Source organism: Mustela putorius, unplaced genomic scaffold, assembly GCF_011764305.1.
Source record: "Mustela putorius furo isolate JIRA1106 unplaced genomic scaffold, ASM1176430v1.1 tig00003853_pilon_pilon_pilon, whole genome shotgun sequence".
Classification (NCBI taxonomy): Eukaryota; Metazoa; Chordata; class Mammalia; order Carnivora; family Mustelidae; genus Mustela; species Mustela putorius.
Window position 1 is genome coordinate 47,333,532 of NW_025422005.1, and position 19,296 is coordinate 47,352,827.

Consider the following 19,296-nt stretch of genomic DNA (forward strand, 5'->3'; position numbering starts at 1 on the left):
TTCTCTCTCTCACTAGGGCATTCTTGTTCCAACACGTTAGCAAACCTCTTTGAATGTTTGTTTTCTTTCTGAGAAAGAGGCTGAGGGACATTGCCAAGACCAACATGAACTCAAAACACAGGGCATTCTCTGTTTGCCGGGTATTTTTCTGGACAGACAGACCTGGGTCTGAAAACCAGTCCTGCTACTTCCTAGCCGGTGACCTTTGTGTAAATTTCTTAACCTCGCTGAAAAAATGGGGATAATGATACTTATCTTTAAGATAGGTTCGGAGTAGATTAGATAAATATAGATTATACATATTAAGTACTTAATGCCCTCCATCAATGGCAATTAACATTATCATTAATTATATTATTATTATGAATGACTAATAACCCACTCGGGATTATTACTAATGCCACTGTGAGCATAAGTGCAAAAAAATAAGCTCAATTAAAAATTTTTACGGAGGCAAATAGTTTTATAATAGGTAAATAAAGAAAGAGGAACAACACTGGGTTGAGAAGTATATACACATGATCTCATTTAATATTCAAACAGCTTCACAAGGCAGGCATTATTATCCCCATTCTACAGAAGAGGAAGTTGAGGTTTCTGTAGGGTAAGTAACTTGTCCTTCTCACACACTGAGTTAATGTCTGGTGTCCTGGCCTCCTACCTCCCTGGTGCCCCTGAAAACCTGCCGCTTCCCACCTGCCTATCTCAGCAAAGATGCTTCTATCTGTAGGGAATACCCCTACGCTCAGCAGCTTAGAGGAAAACAAGCCACTTTTGGAAACTGGCTAAAGGCCGCCTCCTCCAGGAAGCTTTCCTAGTTTTCTCACTCCTCACCTTGCAGAGTTAAACCCTCCCTCTCTCGCTCTCCTGGGGCCTGAAGCCTGTGACTACACACTCTTGGGGGTTTTGTCTCTCCTCTAGAAAGTAGGTTCCTCTGAAGGAGACACCATACACTTTTTTTTTTCACTTTAGGAAGGTTGGTATATGTGTGTGTGGTTAAGGACCCAGGCTTTCAAGCCCAAGCTCACATCTAGGCTTTACTGCTGGCTGGAAGTGAGGCTTGAGTAAGTAACTTAACTTCTCTCTCACTTCTTTTATCCATAAAATGGAGATTAACAATAAGATCAGCCTTCTGAGGTTGCTGTAAGGATTGAATGAGTTAGTATATGTAAGGAAGATAGGATCATTGAAGGTCCTGAATGTTGCTTCTTAACAGAAAACAGAGACATTAAAAGAACACTACTGAACATGGGAGGAAGCACCAGGAGACCTAAGGTCTCATCAGGAATCTCTCTATAGCTTACTGGACTTAGTGGATTTGGGCCTGTGATTCCTCTCTCTGAATTTACTTTTCCTTGTGCAAAATGGGAAGTTTGGCTCCTGCAGCTAGATGGTCTTTATTGGGTAATATTCATTGGTATTGATGACCAGTTCTTTGCCTATAGGACTTTTCCCATGTCATGTTCCCGGGGGGAGGTCTTATGCAGAAATAGATGACTGGTTCACCATTGGCAGCACAAAGCTCACCCACTGGCGGATGCCCGCGCTAACTGTGATGATTGCCAGCTTTTCCTGATCACATACTAGTACCTGGCATTGGGCCACATGACTTCATGATCTCGTTTTTTGTTTTGGTTTGGTTTTTTGTTTTTTTTCCTAAAAAACCCTCTAAAGAAGGAATTATTATAATCGTTATTTTACAGCTGAGATAACAGAGGCTCAGAGGTTGGAAATAGTTAGACGAGGAGGAGAATCCACATCTGTCAGACTCCAATTCCCTACAGCCTGAAAGAAACCGTTCCAGAGCATGGCTGTCCAAATACCTCTGGGGACAAGGAGACTTTTATCTTTCAAGTTGGTCCATTTATTAAGCATCCCAAGTAGCTGAAAAGTATACAGCTGCCATTTTCACGTGAGCTTCATGACTTTGGACTTGGTCTTCAGGCAGATATGATGGGGTGGAGAATGGAGGGAATTAAGAGTATAAATTCCCCCAAAGAAAATCACTGGGAGCAGTTTCCAAGAGGGTGGTCAGAAGACAGAAGCCCCCCACTCTCGCCTCTCTGGGTCTGGCCCAGAGCCTCATCCATAGAGTCCCATTTGGGAGTAGATCTGGGAGATGCTAAAATACTCTAGTCCAGCCTACGTTGTGATTGGGCTGAACTCAAAGCATCAGAAATTTGTGCCCATAATCACTAGTCGATTGAGATACCTTCCTTTGGGGGTGGTGTTTGAGGTACAGGGAGTCAGGGAATACATTAACAAAAAGTTTAAAGCAAATCAGGACTGCAAACCTGAAGAGAGAAATTTGATCCAAGATGGGTGACTTTTCCTGGATTTGTTTGGTTTGCTCTCTTTCCAGAAACAAATAGCCTGCTAGACTAGCTCCAGAGACTTATCAGTTATAGCAGGATGAAGTCTAAGCTCCTTGGGGCGGCATTCAAGGCCCTTCAGCTATCTAGTCTCAACCCACACTTAGTCTCTTCTCCCACCATATTCCCAGGCTCATTCCTAGCCAGAGAATTCTGCCCAGTTCTCTGGATACTCCATGCTTTGTTCCTGTCCCTGTGCCTTTGCATATGCTGTTCCTTTTGCCTCAGGGTACACCAGCAGCTATCACATCTAGTAGACACCGGTCTTGTTTTAAAAAGATTTTGACTTTCCTCTTCCACTCCCAAGACTTTTCCCAATAGTGTCTGCACAGAGAAAATCTTCATTGACTCTTTGGAATTATAACTAAATGCACAAATAAACAAATCAAGGAACATCAAGTGGAAACATTGAGAGTTAGGGCTCTGAGTGGCTCCCCAAAGTGCTGTGGAAAACCCAAACTCCCAAGGCTGAGTATCAATGTGGTTTGGAAAGTCTTACATTGCTTGGGCACTAATTTAAGGATGATACAAGAATGCGCTTTTTCAGTTTGAACAATTTGTTTGCTGTGTTGATGTTATGCTAGATTCTCACAGCAGGACTGAAAGGCATTGTTAGGGGAAGCTCTGCAAGTTGTTCAGGAAGTTGGCCAGGGTGGGGAAGCCTTCCCTGGGGCATTCTGAACATGCCATTTTCATCATAGTTTCAATGTGTAAAGAATGAGATTCAGAGCCCTATTTTTCTTCTATTCTTTTTTTTTTAAATTTAAATTCAATTTAATTAACAGACAGTGTATTATTAGTTTCTAAGGTAGAATTTAGTGATTCCTCAGTTGCCTATCACACCCATTTCAGAGCCCCATTTTTCACAATAAAATGTTAGCGTGAAGTTGACCATCTGATCTCATTTGCCCAGGAAATTCTGGTTTTCACCCAGTATCCTGACATAACTGTCAGCACTGCCCTTCCATCATCAAGTACCCCAGTGTAGACAAGAAATCCTATGTCATTCTACCTGCCGGCTAACCAAGCTGGAGCTTGCCTATGTGGTTGCTTCTCTAAGGCTTGGCCATCTGTTGGATCTTTCCTTCTTTCAGACTCAGCCTCCCTTCCCTCCTCTGTGACAGAATTAATAGCTCACACGTGCACACTCAGGCCATTGTGTACTTACCTTCCTACACTTCTCCCTCTAGCCACTGGACCTGCTCACCCACGATCACGCGGCATTCTGGGTATCTCCCTGCACAAGTCCTAGACAGGGTAAGTTCTTAACAAGAGGTTGTGGAGTGCATTATTTTGGAAAAAGAAATACCCCCTACAAGGTTTTTGTTTTGTTTTATTTTAGCTAATCATCAAAAGAATAAAAAAGCCTTTATAAGAACTCTTTAAATCTTTGGATGAGAGCACTGAACCGTAGATATGAATACAGAACTCTTCAAAAGGAAAGTCGAGAAGTGTTTGGAAGTGACAAAAAGTATCCAAACGTGACTTTTTATTGCTATTGTTAAATATTAAAGCTGGAGGAAGCCTCTCTGATAGTCCTTTAAATTCAGAATTTGTATAGTGATCCCATTTGTGCTCAAAAGAATTGGAATTACTTTCACTCTTCTGCATCCTTCTGAAACAATTACGTATTACTTTTTTTTTTTTTTTTGAGGAGTATGTTTTCTCCTTAGTAAGCATGTATTATTATGTTTTTTAGAGGGGGGAGAGAGAGTGGGGTGGGGAGGGGCAGAGGGAGGGAGAGAAAGTGAATACCAAGCTGGCTCCTGGCCCAGCACGGAACCCAACCAGGGCCTGATCTCACAACCCTGAGATCACTACCTGAGCCAAAATCAAGAGTCCGATGCTTAACTCACTGAGCCACCGAGGCGAATTACTTTTTGATGTAATAAAGTTTATATTAGGAATGATACAAATATTGAAACAAACAAAAAATATCAGTTTCTCAAACCCTTCGAGAAATTATTTAGACAAACCCTTTTATTTTATATTCCAAAGTCAGGGGAAAGGGTGGGTTGGGTAAGAACTAAGAAACTAACAGAAGCCTAAAGAATTTACGGAATGCAGGGGAAGCCTCACAGTAAGTAAGTGGTAACGTCAGGATCTGGACCCAGTTCTCTGAACCCGTGTCTCTAGATCCTTGCACTGATTCTTTGGGACTGATGAAGGGCCTCTGAGTGGGGACACTCTTGTCTTGTCACACCTGCATTGGGAACGTAGGCTTCGTGCTTGATGCTTCAATGAGATTCGCTTGGACAAAGTTAAACTGTACAGCCCCACCGCAAAGGAATCACAGAGAAAAACCGTGTGTCGTTAGGGTTGGGCTTTGGAGTCAGACAAGCTGGGCTTCAGATCCTGTGACCTCACTCGCACCTGACCTTGGTAAGGTTCTTTTACCTTCTCAAGGCTGGGTATCCCCATTTTTCAAATGGGGGTAGCGGCATGTTTCTTGCAGGAACGGATGAAATGAAATACATGAAAATAAATGAAATAGTGTTTGTAAAACACTTACCAGTTTCTGCAAGTAGTAAACATTCGATAAACTATAGGCATTCTTAGTATAATTATGATGACTACTCTACGACGCAACTTGTAGTGAGGGAGAGCATACCGATTCCAAGTAGGAACTTTTGCAGATGGTTCTTTCTGCTCTGCTGCTGCTGCTCAGCTGCGGGTCCCTCCAGTGGCTTCACTTAAGCTTGTGTCAAAGGGGTGGTGATTGAACTTGGAGTCATCCGTGGAGGAGCCTGTGTAACCGCCCCCCCCCCCCCCCCCCCGTCACCAGGCATTTTCCTATGTTCTTAGATTCCTTGATGTTGCTTTTTTTTTTTTTTTTTTTGGCTTGGGCTTTGCAAAACTTCCTGGTGGGTAGTTTTAGTCATCCTGCCTAGCAGTTTGCAAGAGTATGTTGTGAAGCTAGAGAGAATAAAAAATGTCCTGATGTGTCAGAGGAAGGGAAAAAGAAGGAAGATGGCGCCCATTTCATTCACGTACAATATTGGTTACTAGGTTTTGATTTTAAATCTTACGGCGACTTTTGTTTCTTTCTTCCATTTTTTATTTTAACCTCCACACAGACATCTACTTATCATTGAAAAGAAAAGCAACCGTGCTCCCCTGGCATTCACCAAAGGCGTCCACTCATTCAAGCATTCGCCGACTCATTCGATCTGCATTGTGGGGTCCCTGCGGCATTAGGTACTGTGCTCTGCATAGACGTGCAGGTTACAGAAACTGTTCATGGAATATGAACTCAGTAGACCTGAGTTCACACCTCAGCTTCTTTCTGTCCTATAGCTTTGGTCTTGCACGTGTTGGCCCTCTAACCCTCAGATTCAGCTCCTTCTTTCAAATTCCCTGTCTCAGCCGTGAAAACACCTCATCTTCCTGCCCTGTTCAGAACCTTAGTAATTATTCATTTTCTTCACTTAACCCTCTCCCTAATGTCTGATCAGTTCCCCGCAGTGATGCATGATTTAACTCTTAAATATCTCTTTGTCATTAGTATCACCGTTAATCCATTCGGCAGATATTCACTGAGAGTCTGCTGTGTCCCAGGCTCTCTGCTGGACTGAGGGTACCTGTCCCCAGGGGGCTCTCAGACTGGCCATGTGCACCCAGGAATATACACTTTCCCCTCCGTTGAATGGGTACAATGATTCTAAAACCTGACGCTTAACTTCCCATTTCCTCACTGCCAGACACTGTTTTATGTGGTTTACATGCATTAAATGATTTAAGCACAATAAGCCTAAGAGCTAGGTACTCTTATTATCATCACTTTATAGATAAAGAAACTAAGGCAACAGAGTGAATAAGCAGCTTGTCCAAGGTCACACAGCTAGTTAGCAGTGGAGGTATGGTGCAGTGTCCTAAAAGCTGGCTTCGTAGCCATTGCTATTAACCACCACCAAACTCTGCCTCTGCTCTAGGGGATGGGAGAAAATTTTCAGGGTGCCATAGGAAGAGCTTCTAGCCAGACTGAAGGTCCTTCCCTGAGCTGTTGTCTATGCTGACCCTTCCATGTGAGTAGGGGTGAGCCAGAGCAATTCACCCCATTCCCACTGCCACACCCCTGACCTCAGCCAGCCTCTTCACTGCTCCCTCCCCCGTTAGTCCATTCTTCCCACCTGTACCACAGTGAGCTTTCCAGCCAAAGCTGGTCCTATTACTACACTTCTTACATTTTAGACTGTCTTTCCACCCTCTGTAGGAGATGTCTAAACTCCTCTGCAGGAACAGCGAGTAGCTTTCAGCTTTGCTCCCAGCCTTCCCTGGACTTGGCCACACGGAATCACTTGTGGTCCTCTCAAAGAAACATGCTCACTTGTGCCTCCTTTGGTGGCAAATTCCACTTCTACAGCTCCTATGGATCCTTCCACACTCACCTCCTTTGAGGATGCCTCCTTAGACCCCATTCCCATTGATAGCACTTCCCATTGAAGTGCTTTTGGTGATAAGCCCATCACCCAAATACTCTTAATTTAACTTCTCCCACTGAACTGCAACAGTTGCATTTTGAATCTGTTTCTTTCATCATACAGTAAAACCCTTGAAGAGTTTTCCCCAACTCCTAAAAGAGCTTGGCATCCAGTGAACTTTTAGAATGAATGAATGAATAAATAAATGAGTACTGAGAACAAAGACCATTTTTATGTCTCTTTATCTGTTGCCACTCATAATACAGTGCTAAAGACTAGACAGATCCAGTTAAACTTTGATTCTCCCCTTACACATCTATGGGGCCTAGTCATACCCCCAGCAGAACTGTGAAAAGGTAAATGCTACCCATGAAGTCAAACGCATGTCATGAGAAAAGCACGGGACAAGTGTTGAGGAGATCTGAGATTGTCCTCTAAGCCCTATCACCAATTTAAATATGTGGCCTCGAGCAAAACGTTAACCTCTCTCAGCCTCCATTTCCTTGGCAATAAAACTTCTATGGAAAGTCCAAGAGGGCTTGGATGCTGAAGAACTCGGTCAAGTGCTAGACAAGCCAGCAGCTGTCAATAGCATGATTCCTCCAACTACTCTCCCAACCTCAGTCTAAGTTGGATTTACTCAGTGCTACTACAGGCCATGGGGCAAGCCTTTCCCACCCTTTCTTCTCTTCTTGGTCTGAATCCAGGAAGATTTCCATCTGTACCTTGTCTGCAAGCCAGACTCTGAACCTAGAGTTTGGAAAAACAGGCAAATTATATTCGCCCAGGTGTATCCTGTCTATATACTGAGCTGTGAGGCCAAGTTTGTTCTCAGAATAAAGTGAGTGCACACATGTTCGTGTGAATGTGTGTGCACACACTTTCATTAGCAGGGCAGAGCTCAGGATCATAAAGGTAGCTGTAGAGCAGTGGGGAGAGAAAGAGAGCTCTGGACATGGCATCAGAATTTTGAGTCTTAATTCTGCCACAGTCACTTATGCACTGAGTGGCTTTGGTTTATTCTTAACCTCTTATATAGTCTCCCCCTCATCTCTAATGAGGGCAATGTATTGACCACAGGTTCACTGTCAAGATTAAATGAAATACAGAATGTGAAATAGCTGGTGCAGTACCTGGTGTGTGGTTTGTACTCCATGGATGTTTTCTTATTGATTTTTCTTACCGAGGCTACTATTACTAACCAATATTTTATAGGTGTTTTATATGCCTTGGGTTTATGCAAAGCATCTCACATGTATTCTCTCGTTCTAGTCTCATCACAACCTCAAAAGATAGATATTAGTGTCCCATCTTAACTGGGGGATGGTGCTCTGACAGCTTAAGCAGCTATCTTAAGGTCACCATAGAGCTGGTGATTAGGGAGCCTGGGCACAGATACAAGTCTCTGTATCCTAATCTGATGCTTTGGGGACTTCTGATCCAAATATGTCTGTTCATGTTAACATTTCCTCCCTTATCCTACCAGGAAATTATACTGAAGATGTAAGAATGGGGGGAGGGGGCGAGGAGTTGAAGACTGAAGTAGTAGAAATATAAGCTTAATTGCATAAGTACTCATGCAAACATACACACCAAGAAAGATAATGTTGTGGACGGACACTGGTTTGTTAAGAAGAGGAGTAAGAGGAAGATAAGCACACTGTGTCGTGGCTTAGAGTAATGAACTAATTAATAGATACTGTCCAAAAAGTATAGAGAACAAAAATTATTATATAAAGACATAATTAAACTAGTAACCACTAGAATTGAAATACAAACCATCCTAAATAACAGAAAAGCTACACATAAAAACAATAAATCAAAATAGTTTACAGTAAATGGCATAAATAAATTAATAAAAATAAGCAAGTCAAAGCTCACTAGCCTTACTTCTGAATCCAACCACAGTGGGTAAGAAGGACTGGATTTCTTTTCCCAGCTGAAACAACGAAAAGACCAGACAAAATATATGAAATAATGGTTTTCAAAACACTAGACCTCAAGAAGTGAAGGGCAACGATCCTTGAAAGGCAGAAATAAATAAGAGGAGCCCTACAACTGCCCCAGATCACTGCCTTGAGGGAGTTTCCGGGCTGTGGCAGGAGGGAGGAACTCAGGCAGAGTCTAGAAGACTCCACGTTGAAGAGATGAAGCTGATTTAAGAGCAGCAAAGGCAGATCGAATGCATAGGACCAGCACTGGACAGGAAAGAGACACATGGAAACAGGATGTTGATGATCTGCACAGGATTTTGGTCAGTGCACACATGTGAGGAAGCCATTGGAGACTGGGGAAAGAATCATCCAGAAGAGCTAGAGGGAACAATACCCAACACATGCATTTGTAAGTAATTCATGCGTCAAAGAAGAAACCAAAGGGGAGTTATATAGTATTTTGAACTGAATGAAAATGAAAACGCTATATATTAAAACTTATAGAATGTTGCTAAAGAAGTACTTACAGGAAAATTTATGCTTACATTAGTAAAGAAGGATTTCAAATAAATTACTTCTGCTTCTATCTTAAGAAACTAGAAACAGGTTGCCTGGGTGGCTCAGTCAGTTGAGTGACTGCCTTTGGCTTAGGTCATGATCCTGGAGTCCCAGGACTGAGTCCGTACATTGGGTTCCCTGTTCAGTGAAGAGTCTGCTTCTCCCTTTGACCTTTACCTTCTCATGCTCTCTCTCTCTCTTTCTCAATAAATATTATCTTAAAAAAAAAAAGAAACTAGAAACAGAAGAGCAAATCAAAACCAAAATGAGAAGAAGAAAGGTATGATAAGGATCAGAGCAGTAATCAGTGGCATAGAAAATGGAAAAACAATGAACAAAATAAAAAAAAAAAAGCTGGTTCTTTGAGAAAAAAAGAAATCAGTAAACCTTCAGTTGGACAGGGAAAAAGAGGAGAGAAATGTTCACAGTCAGAAACAAGAAAGGTGATCACTACAGTATTAAAAGGAATATTGAGGAATATCATTAAGTAACTCTATGCCCATAAGGTTGACAAGTAAGATGAAATAGATAAATTCCTTGAAAGATGAAAACTACTAAAGCTCACTTGAGAAGACACAGATAACATGAATTGCCCTATATCAAGGAAATTGAATTTATAATTGAAAACCTATCCACAAATATAATTTTAGGCCCAATTTGTTTCACTGGATGCCTTCAACCAAACACATAGATGAAATACCAATTCTACACAAACTATTCCAGAAAATTGAGGAGGAGTGAATACTTTCCAACTCATTTATGATGCCAGAATTAACCTGATACCAAAATAAACATAGATGGGAATAAAAACAAATAAACAAACAAAAACTACAGACCAATATTGCTCATGAACATAGGTGTAAAAATTCTAATTGGATCCATTCATATAGAAAATTAATGATACCTATGATGAAATGGAGTTTAATCCCAGGAATGAAAAGTTGATTTATCAATGACATTTATCGTATTAACAAAATATGGAAAAAAACCCATATGTTCATCTCAATAGTTAAAATATCCATTCCTGATAAAAATTTCCAGCAAACTAGGAATAGCTGAAGGTTTTTCGTATTTATGAAAAACCTTTAGCTAGCATTATACTTGGTGGTGAAAAACATAAACACTTTCCCCCTAATATTGGGAACAATGGTATGGTCTCTCATCATATTTTATCAACATTACAGTGGAGTTTCTCCCAGTGCAGTAAGGCCAGAAAAAGAAATAAAGGGAACCCAGATTGGAGAGGAAGAAATAAAACTCTCTTTATTCTTTGATACTATAATTGTCTATATAGAAAATCTGATGGAATGCACTACTAGAACTAATAAGTGATTTTTGCATGGCTGCAAGTTTCAAGATCAGCATTAAAAATCCATTGTTTTTCTATGTAGCTCCTGTTGTAAGAGAAAGCATTTACAATACCATCAAATGATGTGAAATACTCAGGGACAAATCTGGCAAAATATGTGCAAAACCTATACACTGCAAACTACAAAACATGGCTGAGAGAAATTAAAGAAGACTTAAGTAAATAGGTATTTAAATTTAAATTAAGTAAAACTAATACAGTTCCTCAGTCTCAATAGCCACATGTCAAGAGTCCAAAAATTCCACATGGCTAGATGTAATCTTAAAAGGTAGTCTCACTAAAGAAGACTCACTATCACCACTACGCTATACTGAAGGTGTTAGTTAATGCAAAAAGATCAACTAATAATTTGAGGAATAAATAATAGAAGATAAAGCTATATTGGTTTGCAGACAATATGGTTGTATGCCTAGTTAAACGAAGAGAGCCAACTAAAAGCTACAATAAACAAATAATTATTCAGAAGGGAAGTGATATACAAAATTAACAAATAGAAATCAATAGTTTTCATATATACAAGTTACAATTATTTAGAATAGCAGGTATAACACACACAAAAAATTCCACTTAAAACACTGACTAAAATCTAAAATACCTAAGTGTTGACTTTATAAGAAATACACAACTGGATATGAAAAAAACTTTAAAACACTCCTGAACATCATGCAAGAAAACCTAAATGAGAATATATACCATATTTCTGAATAAAAACCTGCAATATAAATACATCAATTTTTCCAATGTTATTTTATAAATTTAAAACAAGCACATAAAAAAAATTTTTAAATAAAAAAATATTCTTTTTTAAAATACTAGACAAGCTGATTCTAAAAGGGCGCCTGGGTGGCTCAGTGGGTTAAGCCTCTGCTTTTGGCTTGGGTCATGATCTCAGGGTCCTGGGATCGAGCCCCACATCGGGCTCTCTGCTTGGCAGGAAGCCTGCCTCCCCCTCTCTGCCTGCCTCTCTGCCTACTTGTGATATCTCTGTCAGATAAATAAATAAAATCGTTAAAAAAATAAAAAATAAATAAAATTCTCATGATATAAGGAGCCATAATATCCAGGCAAATTAGGGAAAAGCAGACCAGTGTTAGAGGGTGGCTACCTTTAACAGCTAGTAACACAGATGATAAAACATCAGTGACTTAAACTATCTGGTATTAGTGCTTGAATTACTCTGGTCCAATGGAACAGAATGAGTCCAATAGGCCCACATGATACAACAATTTCACTTATAATAAAAGTGACATCTTGTATCTGGAAGGAAAAGATAACTATTCAGTAAGTAGTGTTGGGAGAAAAATGAGTAGTGTTCCTGTTATTATGGCTGCATAACAAACCACCCTAAAACTTAGTGCCTTCAAACTATGACATTTATTAGAAACAGTAACAACAATAAGAACAAAACAAAAACCATGACATTTATAGTACTCACAGATTCTGAGTGTCAGGATTTCTGGAAAAGCTCAGATGGACAGGTCTTTTAGATGAGGTGTCTCATGACATTGTAATCTGATGCTAGCTGGGTATGCAGTTATCTGAAGGCTTGATTGGGGCTATTGAATCCACTTCCGAGGTGGCTCATTCACATGATTGGCAAAATGCCGTTGGCTCTTTGCTGAGATCACTCCTCTCCATGTCAGGGTCCTTTCTTTTTCTTTCTTTTTTTCTTTTTTTAAGATTTTATTTATTTATTTCTCAGAGTGAGCACAGACAGAGAGGCAGGCAGAGGCAGAGGGAGAAGCAGGCTCCCTGCTGAGCAAGAAGCCAGATGTGGGACTCCATCCCAGGACGCTGGAATTGTGACCTGAGCCGAAGGCAGCCGCTTAATCAACTGAGCCACCCAGGCGTCCCCATGTCAGGGTCCTTACAGCGTGGTGGCTTGTGACTTTAGGAGTGAGTAATCCTGAGCCTAGGGTGAAAGATACAGTACCTTCTATGACCTAACCTTAGAAGACACATGCTACCTCTGCCATCATCTTTTCTTCGTCAGATACAAAGTTCCACCCAGTTCTATCTCTATGACACTGTCAGTGTCACATTGTAAGAGAATATGGGATGGAATATATATTTCACTGTGGCTGTCTTCGGAAAATACGAAGTGTCAGGGGGACACATTTGGATACACAACTTTCATCTATCAGTAGCTCATATTACAATTATGCCACAGGTATTCTTTTTGTTGTTGTTGTTGTTTTTAAAGATTTTATTTATTTATTTGGCAGACAGAAATCACAAGTAGGCAGAAAGGCAGGCAGAGAGAGAGGGGGAAGCAGGCTCCCTGCTGAGCAGAGAGCCCGATGTGGGCTTGATCCCAGGACCTGGGATTATGACCTGAGCCGAAGGCAGAGGCTTTAACCCACTGAGCCACCCAGGCGCCCCAGCCACGGGTATTCTAATATAGAAAGTGAATCCATAAAGTACGGGAAGAAAATGTGGAAAAGAAAATTCCTTTGCAACGTGAGACGCTAAAGTTATTTTAAACTAATTAAAATGCATAAAATTAAAATTATAATTCTTCAGTTTCAATAGCCACATTTCAAGGATGCAATAGCCACAAGTGGCAGAGATGCAGATATATATGTGGGGGGGATGGGCAGGCAGGGGGAAGAGCCTGTGCAAAGCCACAAGGAACCAAAAGAAAGCTAATGTTGCTGAAGCTCCGGGAACAAGCAGAAGAGCACTGCAAACTGGGGTGCAGAGGTTAGAGCATGCAGGACCAGAGGCCGGGGAGGCATAGGGAATTTGGAGTGACATGCTCAGACTTCCTAATTAGCAGGATTGCTACAGTTGCAGGGCAGGGAAATGGAGGGCAGGGAGTGAAGGAGGCAGAAGACCAGGCAAAAACTATGGAAAAGGAAGTTTGTGACTGGCCTGGAGCCATTAGCAGAAACCCTTCCCCAATGTGCACATGTCAAACCACCCTTTATGGACTGGGTTCCGTTCCAGAGGGCACTTCCAGAAAGCCAACAACAAACTTGAGACTCTTGATGAACAAGATAGTGTAACAGTTCAAGACCAAGTGAAAGGATGACCCAAAACACATGTGCTATTTAGCTTAGAGCCTTAGAAACCAGAAATCAGTGCATCTACCCTCACTCCGTGGGAGGGAGCTGCCAGGTCACAGAGGCCACACTGTCCCTAGAGAAGCCCACATCTCCCAAGGCCAAAGAGCGGAGGCTGAAGTTTTCTGGGCTTTCCCGAGGAGTTAGCAAGACTTACTTATTTTGAAGAAGCATAGACTTCCACCACGGCCCCCTCCCCCTTTCTTTTTATAAAGGCATCAATCGTTTGAGTCACTTGGGAATAAAACTGTTTTGGTCGAGAAAATTTCTGTGGGCGCCCGAGGAGGAGTTGGTGCGGCTGCTGTCAGGGAACGGGAGAACATATGGTGGTCTGTTGTGAATGCGATCTGTTTTTTGTGTTGTTGTTAAACTTCCCCTCGTTAGCATTGAGGCTGTTATGTAAGAGCTCGAGGGTCCATATGGTTTGTTGCGTAAGATGCCAAGGAGGAACATGGCTCTCGGTTGCTCGGCTCCTCGTCCAGTTGTAGGTTTAGGGAAACATGTGATCCGCAGCATCACGTTTGCCTGATGGAGACAGTGGTTCTGGATTTGAATATCCGTTCTACCCCTGGTTAGCTGGGCGATCTTGGGCAAGTGACGTAGCCTCTCTGAGATCTGGAAGTCTCTGAGGCTTGATTCCCTTCCATGTAAAATGGAGAAAATAGTTACCAACTTCATGGAGTTGCTAAGCGGATACAGAACAGTTAATGTGAACTACAGTGTATTGTGTTTAGTTTTCAAGATTGCATGCTTTAGAAGTAATAGTTCTTCTTCTTCTTCTTCTTTTTTAAAAGATTTTATTTATTTATTTGACAGAGAGGGAGATCACAAGTAGGAAGAGAGGAAGGCAGAGAGAGGGGGGAAGTAGGCTCCCCGCTGAGCAGAGAGCCCAATGTAGGTCTTGATCCCAGGACCCCGAGATCATGACCTGAGCTGAAGGCAGAGGCTTAACCCTCTGAGCCACCCAGGCGCCCTGAAATAATAGTTCTTTTAGGGGTGCCTGGGTGCCTCAGTTGGTTAGACATATGACTCTTGATTTTTAGCTCATGTCATGATCTCAGAGTTGTGAAAGCGACCTCCATTTCAGGCTCCATGCTGAGTGTGGATCCTGCTTAAGATTCTCTTTCTCCCTCTCCCTCTCCCGCTCACCCATTGCTTGGTGATAGAAAGAAAGAAAAGGAGGGAGGGAGGAAGAGAAATATTATTTCTTTTAAACCTCATAGAAATCCCTGGAGGTGGCTATTATTATCTTATAAATCTTATATATTATATATCTTACATATTTTTGAATTGTAATCAAACTATAGGAATTCATACTGAAAGGGGCTCAGTAGAAACCAAGTTCATGATCAGCTGGGGATATCTGTGTAAGGGTGAAGGGGGGCTTGTGGGGACTTGAGGGCTATTCTGGACTAAACTGATCTTCCCATGCTTCACAGCTGGGGAAACTGAGGCCCTGGCAAGGAAAAGTGATTTGTTTAAAATCAAATAATGAATATTGGAAGCAGCATCTGATTCCTGGTCAGTCTGATTCAGAGTCCTGGGCTCTTGCCCTGATTTTCTGACCTACAGATTCAAGACCAAGCTTCTGCAAAAGAACAAAAAAGGCAAAGAGAACTAACAATTATAGAGAGCACCTTCCCTGGGCTGGACGCTGTCTGCAAAACACTTTATAAACATTTCCTTTTGTCCTCATTTATAGCCCTATGATGTGGGCCACACTGGCCCCATTTTACAGAAGAGGAAATAGAGTCTCAGAGCCATCATCCAATTACCGAAGATCCCAGACCTGGAGAGGAAGGCTGACCTTTAGCTTCATCCCCGCCCTTGCCTGGTGATGCGAACCCACCCCCCAGGGCTAGCTAGTCATCTGCTCAGATTCTAGAGTTCAGCATCCCTGCTCTTCCACCCATAGAGCAAGCTGAGAAGCTTGAGGCAAGGAGCCTCACCTCTCTGGGCCTTCGTTTTTTCATCCTTAAGCAAGAACAGTCAGCATGCATTCCTCCAAGAACACTGTGGGGATTAAATAAGTCCAAGTATGTAAAATGATGACTAGAGAGTCTGGCCCATAGTAAGTGCTCTTTATACGTTAGTTAAAAACCCACAAATCCAGCACACGCGGCCTTCCCCCAGGCCCCAGAGAAGGAGCGGAGATGGTATGGCCCACGCCGAGCCCTGGGAGGCGGCAGCCAGACCCGGCCTCTCTGAGTCTTCCGCCTTGGCGCCATGTCTGGCACCCGGCCCAGGACTGAGGAGTCCCCATTCCTCCCTCCTGTCAACTCAGCAGAACAAGCTGTTTCAAGGGAAGGTGGTTCCCCTTGAGAAAATGTTCTCACACGCCCTAGAGGCTCTTGCCCTGCACGTCTCAGCGATCAGCCTGGACAGGGCCTGGGCCCCACCCTGCGCAACCATTCTTTGCAAAGTCTGTGTCCCGCCAAGCCATAAAAGGTAGTGTGTGGTCAAAACAGCTGTTGTCTTGGGACACAGCCCCCTAGGGCTGTGGGATTGCTTTGAACTAGCTTTACTCCCGTGCCTCAGTTTCACCTCCCTTGAATATGGGCTGGTCATTTCTGGTGGTCTATTGGAATGAGGGTTGGGAGAGGCCAGTGGAGACCCTGCCTCTCCTACCTCATCTCTCCTGTCTTCCTCAAGCATCTGCAGTCCAGTCTCTGGCCCCCACCTAACCCCCATCACAACTGTGCCGGTCAAGGTCATTATTGTAACTGTAAATAACCTCCCAGCAGTAGTGGGAACACTCCCTTCCCGCTTAACCCTTGCCACTGTGTTCTCTTGGTTTGCCTTCTCTCTCTCTCTCTTTCTCTCTCTCTCAGTCCCCCCCATCCATACCCCCCACTTCTTATTCTCCTCTCAGGGGTCCTTTCTCTGCTGCAGTCCTTGAAAGGTGTGATTTCTCCAGGATTCGTTTCCTGACCTCCCTTCCCCTCACTTGGCTCGCTCTCAGAAGCACTGGCCCCTGGCTTCAGGTGCCACGCCCACACTCAGGACTCAGTCTATCTTGGAGTGCTCTCCTGCAGCCAGACCGTCTCTCCAGCTCCCTTTGGACCTCTCCTCCTGGCTGTCTGACAGCACCACCAAGCTCAACATGCCCCGACCTGCCCTTGACGCTCCTCGTCCTGCCCACCTCAGAGAACTGCATTCATTCAGTGATTGTGCAGTGGCATCTTCTGGCTGCCCAGTCCTGTCCTCCATGCGAAGCAGGGGACAGAACAGAGGCCCTGCTCTCCTTGCATTTACAATTCATCTGCCAAGATGTCCAATGACCAGGGACTCATTGTAGCTCCCTTCCTCCTTACCCTACACTTGCAATTGGACCCTGAGTCTTCTCCATTCTACTGTCATCATATCCTTGCCTTGGTCTCCCTCTTTCCAGGCCATTCTTGCTGCCATGGTTCAGGCAACTGCTTCTGGTTGACTTGGTTTACCAACCTTCAGTCTTGCCCCTTCTGATCTACCCTAGACTGCAGCCAGAGCCATGGTTTTTACAAACACGAGTCTGGTTATGCTACTCCTCTGCTTAAAGACTCCTGTGGCTTCTTCTCATGACCTTAAGGATGAGGTCTATTTAGCGGCTGAGTGTCAGTCAGTCAGGGGTCTACCAGAGAAAGAGAACCAGTCTGAGGTTAGGAGTCTATCCCTATCATCCATCTATCTATCTATCAAGAGATTTATTTCAAGGACTTGGTTCCTATGACTGTGGGGTTTTGCCCACATTATGGAAACTCATGGCCAGAAGCAGACACTGTAATTCCCAGGCAGACTTTCTTCCTCCTCAGGGAATCCTCAGTTTTGCTCTTAAGGGACATCAATGGATTAGATGTGACCTACCCAGATTAGTGAAGATAATCTTAAAGTCAACTGACCATGGTTGTTAACCATATCTACAAAACATCTTTAGGGTGTTTGATTAAATAACTGAGAACAATAGCCTAGCCAAGCTGACACAGAAAACTCACCATCACAACATGATACTTTTGGACCTGCTCCACACTTGTCTCCTTCACCTCTTTTCTTCTTTCTCTCCCCACCCTACAATCGAGGCTCAGTCACCCCTTGCACTGTGCCAGCTGGCCCCCTGCCACCTGTCCTTGCACAGGCCTGGAATCTTCCCCACCCCTTTCCTCGATAACTCCTATCTGTCTTTGAAACTACTCAGGTGCTGCCTCCTCAGGCAGCCTCCCCTGCCTTCACCCCTGCCCAGCCCTGGCACTTCAAGGCAGAACGTACTGCCTTCGAGTTTGCAGACCACCACCATTGCCATGAGATGGAGACTTCTCATTGGATGTGTGATCTGCCCCACTAGCTTGTGGACAGCTCCAGGACAAGAACTCAGTGGCTGTCCCTTTTCTTCTCAACCCTCTTCAGCCCCCCAATTCCAATCAACAATTATTTATTTACTACTATGTAAGACCCCGTCCACGCCAGTTAGACTGTAAGCTCCAGGGAAGTGGGAAATCATGACTGTCTTGCTCTGTGTAGGATCCCTAGGACCCACCTGTGCACCTGGCACATAGTAGATGCTTAGTGAATATTTTCTGAGTGGATAAACTGAAATTTATTTGAATGAATTGAAAGATAAATACTTAAGTTCTGGCCATTATTTGGGTGGGGGCTGTAAATCATCCTATCATATAGAACCATTAATAAGGACAAGGGCTTGCCTTCATGGAGCTTACATTCCAAGGAGGCGAGAGAGACCGCAACTAAATAAACATAAGTAATCAGGATAGAGAAAATAAAAATACAAGATGACTGTGTAAATAAATGAGGGGCTACAAATGAATGAACAAATGGCTGGAAAAATACATCTATCTTGCTTCCTCAGGTGGAAGCAACACATGGGGTAGGAGAGTAGTAGAATGAGCACTGGATTCAGAGCATGGATTAGAAAGGTCTGACTCTGTTCTTTGCTGCTGACCTGTGACTGGGTGAGTAGGCTAGTCCATTAGCACCTAGGTTGCAGATGTGTGATAATGGGATGACTGCAACTGCTCTGTTTCTCTCACAGGTCTATCACACAGCAAGAGAAAACCAGCATAGAAGAACTTAGCCACTGTGAAACTCCGTACAGATGTTAAGGGTCATCATTGATACTCTAATTGTTGGAAACAGAGCAGGTTAGTTAATTGCATTGTTTAGTTGTTGAGAGGCAGAAAGGAATTTTGGCTGGAGACAGATCTGAGTTTCTGTTCCATTTTGGCCACTTAGTGGTGAGCTGAGTGACCCTGAACATGCCTCAGTTTCCTGATCTATAAAAATGGGGAGAAGATTTGTACCCACTTCATAAAGTTATTGCCAGCTTTAAATAAGAAAGTCCCTTCCAAGTGCTTGGCCTCGAGTTGAGCCCCTACGAAGGGGCTCAGTTAATATTAGCTATTAATAGTCATTCTGTCAGTCATTGGTGGCTGTTCATAAATGGAGCCATTCATGGTTCAGTTTCTCAAGTCTCACATTTCTACCAGGAAACTTCCCGAGTCTTTATGCACCAACACCTGCGATTATGCAAAACTTCATTGAAAACCACCATCAGCGTTCATATCCAGAACATAAACAAATGAA

General features: G+C 43.0%; 1 long non-coding RNA gene across 6 annotated transcripts in view; it reads left to right on the forward strand.

Moving 5' to 3' along the window:
- The window catches only part of LOC101681142, a 35,124-nt gene that overhangs the window by 9,593 nt on the left and 6,235 nt on the right, over window positions 1-19,296 (forward strand). For 4 of the 6 annotated variants that reach the window (XR_006601765.1, XR_006601766.1, XR_006601762.1 and 1 more), the window contains 3 exons: window positions 3,563-3,629; window positions 5,450-5,570; window positions 18,746-18,854. This is a non-coding gene — a long non-coding RNA (uncharacterized LOC101681142). Of the gene's footprint in view, window positions 1-3,562; window positions 3,630-5,449; window positions 5,571-6,585; window positions 7,017-18,745; window positions 18,855-19,296 lie in introns of those variants that run through there. The other 2 variants (XR_006601763.1, XR_006601764.1) reach the window with 2 other exon arrangements.